We start from the raw sequence: 6,803 nt of genomic DNA, 5'->3' as shown, positions 1-6,803 counted from the left end.
GCCTTGCCAAGTGCCTCTTCAAACACCCGGGGAAACTTTCCCTCGCCGCCGCAGACCCTCTTCCTGAGAAGGAATAAAGCGAACTTGCTCACACACTCGGTCCCACGGACGGTTCAATTGTTCCTCCTTTCGCCTTGAGCCTCTTTTCGGCTTTCAGTGTGAACAGCAGCCATGTGTCCTCAATTCTATTACATATATATATATATATATATATATATATATATATATATATAATCTCCTAGGTACTTTATGATCCCATCTGGAGAAATTAAAACCCAGATCTGTAATGTTTATTCTTAGATAGTTTACAAAAAGCAGGGGGAAAAATGTGTGAGACACATGTCTGCAAATATAACAAAAGTACTTTCCCTTCTGCTTGAGAAAGTGGCCTGCAAATGGCTTCCCTTTACTGGTTCTGGACCCCTTGTACTTCCCCCAAGAAACTAAATGGGGTCGGGAAGAAAGCACCAATCAGATCAAGCAATTAAATGCCCATTATGACTATTAATGACTTTATTACTAATGGTTGGAGTGAAGGACCCCAAAGCTGCTGGCGGTGATCAAGCTGTTTCCAAATTCTGCTACCTAAGATGTTTACAGCACTCCACCCCAACGGAGGAGGTCAGAAGCTAGAGAGGATGTTTTCAAAGAGTCCACCAGTAGGTATCCCATGCACAGTCAATGCTGAATTTCTCTCTTTCAGTAAAGTTTATTGCTACTCCTGATAAATGAGGGAATCTGTGTTTCTGGGGGGCATCGAGTTATGCGATGAGTTACCAGGCTTGGATGCGGCCCTGGAGTGGGGAGGGTGTGTTCCCTCACCAGTGACTGGGGAAATGCTCAAGCCCCAGAAGATTTTAAGGAACAAGTGTTTGAGACCTTCGGATGGGGTAATGGATATCCAGATGGCTGGGAGGTGAGGAAGTGAGCGATGGTGAACTTGGGGAGCCAAGGAGAAATGAGGAACGTGGCCTACCTTTAAAATTGTTCTTTTTGCTCGTGGGTTGAAATGGTTTCGGCCTGTCAAAAGCTGAGCGACTGCTAGCGAAGTAAAGGGTAGCGAGAAGGGTCTGTTGGGGTACAGGCTACTGTGACTGGGTTTGTTTATTAGTGAAGATGGTTTCTCGCTCCTCCCTGCCTCTTTGTGGACACCCTTGTGATCCCAGATGGAAAGAACTGACCTGGGAGGGCACAAGGGAACCAGCTGCCTGTTGGGATCCCATAGCAAGAAGAGAGGGACAGGGCAACTTGCAGGGGCTCTGGTCAGCCACCATGCAGCAGGGGGAGAAAGGCGGCCAAACCGTTGGAGAGGAGCTAGCAGCTCATTTTGCTGTAGGTCACCTCCGCTCATTGCCCTGGAGTCCAGCCCTTTCTAGTGGCCTCTCAGGCCGCTGGGTGAGTAGGGGGCAATGAATTTCAAGTCTGTCTTGTTTGGAACGTGTCCCCAGCACCCTGGCCCCTGGGTGGAAGCCCAGAGCAGCAGCATACATCTGGTTCTGATGTATTTACCAGGCGGGCATGGAAATGCCCACGCTGCACGGCAGAAACCTGAGCTGCTGGCGACCAGCAGACTCCTCTGCTAAGCAGCGTAAAAGTTTGGATAGTTTCAGAGTGCCGGGTGGCCCCTTGTCTTGACGGGAAGCACATGATCACCCCCTCCCCGTTCTATTTTGTTCGAGTTAATTGCCCAGCAGTGAGGGCATCTCACACCTCAGCCAAGGAATACTGCAGAGAAAGGAGTCCTCCACAGGTAACAGGATAGCGTGGAATCATCTTGGCCACACGGAGGGTCCAACAACCTCACCTGAATGAAATGGGCCTGGGGTAGTCTCCCTTCACTGGCTCCCAGGGTGCCTGTCTCTCCTTCCTGGACCTGACTGTTAGCAACCTACATAATACCCTGGGTCCTGAGAGTAAAACTACCATAGCTTCCTTGAGTGGGCAGCCGACCAACCCCAGAGGCAGATCTTCACAGGACAGCTTCATATGTCAACAACAAATTCCCTGCTGACCCTGAGAACATCATGAAAGAGGGGGCAAGAGCTGGCATGAAGCTCCCCTTACTCTCAGCCATTTGTGCCCTGCCTACCACTGAGCCTGGCAGGGGGGAGAGGGGCAGGGCTTGGGAACAGGGCTTAGAAAACCCATTGTTCCCCTGCCTTGGGTCAGCTGCAGACAAGCCTGAGACAACAATACCTATGAGGAGGGGCGGAGGAGGAGGGTGGAGCTGGCCCTCCAGTCCTCTCTGGCTGTACTATCAGGACTTCTAGGGCTCTGTGCTGGGGGGGTGGGGGGGAGGAGGGAAGAAAAGAAAGAAACAAGGAAAGAAAGAAAGAAAGAAAGAAAGAAAGAAAGAAAGAGAAAAAGAAAGAGAAAGAAAAAGAAAGAGAAAGAAAGAAAAGAAAGAGAAAGAAGGAAAGAAAGAAAGAAAAAAGAGAAAGAAATAAAGGAAGAAAGAAAGAAAGAACAGAAAGAAAGAAAAAGACGAGAGCTCTCCCAAAGCGCCCATGTGAACCACATGAGGTGGCCCTGGGGCAGGACACTGGAGGCTCCTTTGGTCTCTGGGACTCGCCCTGCCCTGCCGTTCTCTCCCTTTACAGGAGGCGTCGATCATCTAGGTCTGACGGGACTTGCTTTCTCAGGAAACCTGGTGGGCGAGTCTGGTCAGAGGTGGAGGCAAGTTTCCTCAACTTACAACTTGCTTTGAAACTGACACAGAAAGAGGGCAGTGAACGCTGTCACCCAGAGAGGGCCTCCACGGCCCTTTTCTCTCCTGGTGGACTCCTGAGACTCCCCCTAAGTGGCCCTTAGACATTCAAGATGTCAGGTAAGCTGGGAGGAGGAGTTTGATCTGTCCCCTGCACCCAAGTAAATACAAATACATTTTGCTCCTTGAAAAGAAATGTCACTGCTTTAAACTTTCCCCAGCCAGAGATCCAACTAGTTGCATCAGGGTCTCTTGTCAGCAACCTTAACCCATCCTGCCTCTTGTTTCCTTCTTTGTGGCCTAAGGTTGCATTTTAGGGGGGTTTATACAACGCTGCTCATGTCAGCAAACCTCCCTGTCTCCAGCCTCACCCCATCTCCCTGCCCGGAACTGTAGTCGGAAACCACAGACACACACAAATTCTCGTTAAAATTTTCTGTTATTCTTCCCGATGGGAAGAGTTGACAAGACATCGACATTAAGTTGCATAAAATACAGTGGACTGATCAGCCAGAATGCATCTCATTTGCACTTGTACGGAGCCAGGGGTAGTGTCATTCCCTCCCTCCAGTTCTCTCTGCCATGCTGGGCTGCCTGGCTGGAATTTCCTAGCCGGCCCCACTCCGGAGGCCATTGGTGAGGTCGGAGCCCCAGCCCAGCCCAGCTCAGGCCAGCCAGGGTTGGGGGGGAGGTCGGAGGGCAGAAGCCTCTGGAGGCCTGGCCTGAGGGTTGAGCCAACTTTGGCAGATCTTCCACTCTGGGCTGCCCCCCGGGGGGGGGGGGTGCTGTGAGGCCCTGCTGGGTGGGCGCAGGCGGCTGGAAGCCCCACAGTCTGCAGCTCTTCCGAGGGGCCCCCTCTGGGTTGAATTAAAGAAAGAGGACACCATGAAGGAGAGGGATTGTCACTGAACACAGTTTATACCCACTTCTACCCTTCTTCCCCAGTTTTGTTCTCATCACCTCCTTTGTCGCCAGTGGAGGGGCACCGAGTCCTGATGGGTTCTTCTCCCTACTCGTCCTCCTGACCTCAGAGCGTGAGGGCTTCTTCCTTTTCTCCCGCTCGCCCAGCTGCCCTCCTGGGACCCAGAGTTCCCAGAAAAAAAATGCCTTTCTCATCAACTCTCAAAGGCCCCGGCAGCTGCAAGGGGGAGCCTCGGGAACCCAGTGGGGGCACTAGGGGGAAGTTTGGGGTCTTTACGCTGTTCTGCCTCACCACTCACAATCACTCCCCTACCGCTTTGGTCTCAACTTTCCCGGAACCGGGTGCTGGGGCTTCAACTCCTATCCACCAATACCTACCCAGAGCAGGGGCGCCGGGTCACTGCCAAGGTTTGGTGGTGATGGTAGGCCTGGGGGTGGCGGTGACAGAAGGGCCAGAGGGTATGGGGGGCTCTGGGAGCCTCAGCGGGGGTGGGGGGAGGACTCGAGTGCCCAAGCTTAGCCTCCTTGAAAGCCTCAAAAGCACGTCCCGGGGGCGTCTTTTCTATGTTGTCCTGCTTGCTCTCCTTGCAAAGGCCATGGTGACTCAGACATCCGCCAAACCCAGGAGCTCCCCTTTTCTCCAGCGTTCTTCTTGTCCAGCAGGGAGGCGTGTGGACTGCTTCTGGGCCTCCACTGCCAGGCCTGATCGCAGCCCATGACCTTCGCGGAGGGGTGGGGGCGAGGGGTGGGGAGCAACCAAGGGCCAGGGATGTTGCCCAGCAAGACCGCGGCCTCACTGCGCCACCGGAGGAACAGCCACCGACAAGGCCCGGCGGACCCAGGCGCCGCCACCCACCCATGCCCGCGGCGGGCCTGCGGGAGCGCAGGGGCCGAGGCCGTGAAGCCGGGCAGCCAGCCTTGCACCATTGACAGCCGGGGCACGTCTGCGGAGCCCGGGGGAACAATCAACGGACTCTATGTCCCGGGAGCTGGGGACACGCCTGTAAGGTGTGTGATAATTTAAAGATCCTTGGTACTACTTTTGCTTGAATCCTTTGTTACAGCTTTGTCAGCTTGCGCGCCTTCGGCTGCTCCCTCTCCCCGGGACCGCCCGCCACCACCACAGCACGCTCCCCCCCCCCCGTCCCCTCCCCCCAGCCCCGTCCCTCTGCGGAGAGGGCCTGGCGCTGGGGATCTGCCCAGATCAACTGCCCGCTGCAGATCCTCTCCTGCATAATGCTTGTCCCTTGGTTAGGATTTCCCCTTCGCGCTTGGGGCAGAGGAACTCGGTTCGCACCGCCCTTCGCCTTTGGGGGAGGCTCTCCGGGGAAGGACAAGCTTTCTGAATGTGACCTCGGACTGCTGCAGCGGTGGGCTCCTGCTGCTGGCGAATGAGTAGCTCACCTGCCACAGGCCGGGGTGACTGGGGTGGGCACAGCAGGGTGCACGGGGAAGGGGTCACCTGCCCTCCCAGAGTAAGGACGTGAGGATTCCATCAGAAAGAGCAGGTGAGGATAACACAGAGCTTGGAACTAACTTGGCTTCTACTGGCTCCAGGGCCACAGGATCCCAGCCTCTTTGGGTATAATTGTCCTTCCCCCAAACCCCAAATTAGACATGCCTCCTCTTTGGTCAAAGCACACCTCTAGGTAGGGTATTTAAAGGATACTCTGGCACACAAGAGGTGCAGGTAAACTTACATGCTTCGTTGTATAGGGCTATGCATTTCCCCATAGATTTCCTATTTAATTTGTCTTCATTCCTCCTTTCTAGGCCTTTCTGCCTGCTCATAGCCACTGGGAGAAAAATCAAGCGTAAGCACCTCTCCCTATGTTATGTAACACATTCACACAGGGTTCCTCAAGTTACCATTTTGCCGCAAATCAGCCGGCACAGGGTTTTCTGGCCTTGGGGTGGGGGTGAGAGTGTCAGGGTGAGGCTAATAGAGGTGTGTGTGTGTGGGGGGGGGGGTTCATTCCCTGGAGACTTTTATTCCCCTCCTTGAAGCCCAGTTCAAGGCCCAGGAACAAAGTGGGGAAGTAACTGATCTGTCTTTTGGTCTCTCCCCTCCCTTTCACCCCCTCCCTTGTAGGTCTTCCTCTTTGATAAATAGAGGAAAGCCGGTGGGATCAGGTACATATATAAATAGTGTTGACCTTCTCGGCCCCTCCTCATTGAAAAGCAGAAAGCCCATTACAGGGGCAGGTTGCTCAGTGCCTTTGAGTATCCACCATTACCACCCCGTGGACTTCACTGGACCCCAGACCACTTACTTGGCATCCCTGTCTTGTTGAAAACATCCAGGACAACTATTAAATAGTTCTCAGAAGAATTAAAGACATTCTTCAGGTCTGAAACATTTTTAAAGCCCTGGATGAAATCTTCAAGGAGCACAAAGTATAATCGGTAGGACCACCTGAGGAAGTTTGAAAGCTTTGTCCCCCACCCCTCCCCAAAGTTAATCAAAGATACTGTAGACGTCATTGTGCTCACTAAGGGGTTTTTCCGCATTGTAACCTACAGATTGTCCAGACCAAGCTACCAAGACATTTATTTTCATTTTGTTAGTTTCTGGGCACTACACTTTCTGATTAGACTTGTTTATTTTTAAAAACTCTGCTGGAGAGTTTCCAACCTTGGAGGTGCAAATGAAAACGACTCTCCCTCCCAGATTCTTACAGGGTGGGGGAAGAGCACAAACCTGTCTGGTCCCAACTCAGACCTGGAGGTTGCCCCGTCTGAACCTGGGTGGAGTGAGGGTAGCTGGTTCGGGCACCTTGTATTTCAGTGCTGGCACAAAGCGAGCTCTTTGAAATGAATATCTATTCTATTTCAGTGTGCAATGTTCCAGCCGACTAAATGGGCTTGCCTTCTGCCGAGAGGCAGTCCTGGAGGACACAACTAATGTGCAATCTCCCAGGCAGCTCTTCATCAGAACATCCCTTGTCCTTTTGTTTTTGTTTTCATATTAAAAGATGTTTTTGCTTTCCTCTCAGTGTCCGTCCTGTTATTTTGTAGCTACAACAATGAAACAGGAACAGTTTATCATTCTTTTTTGTTCTTTGTAACCATGCCTTGTATTGGGATGTCACAAAGCCCCAGATACACCTCAGCGTGCCCTGTGCTTTTTATGTTTACTTGCTACTCCCCGGGTCACCCAGAGACCCACACTTGA

At 52.6% G+C, this 6,803-nt stretch overlaps 1 long non-coding RNA gene across 1 annotated transcript; it reads left to right on the top strand.

The window, feature by feature from the left end:
* Positions 1-853: 853 nt before the first annotated feature.
* Positions 854-6,803, top strand: LOC132663525 (uncharacterized). Its single transcript, XR_013554601.2, has 3 exons — positions 854-4,636; positions 5,402-5,442; positions 5,721-6,803. It is a non-coding gene; the product is annotated as an uncharacterized LOC132663525 (long non-coding RNA).

This window comes from Panthera onca, chromosome A3 (assembly GCF_046562875.1).
Source record: "Panthera onca isolate mPanOnc1 chromosome A3, mPanOnc1 haplotype 2, whole genome shotgun sequence".
Lineage (NCBI taxonomy): Eukaryota > Metazoa > Chordata > Mammalia > Carnivora > Felidae > Panthera > Panthera onca.
The sequence above is the reverse complement of the archived record's forward strand: the minus strand, read 5'-3'. Positions and strand labels throughout refer to the sequence as shown.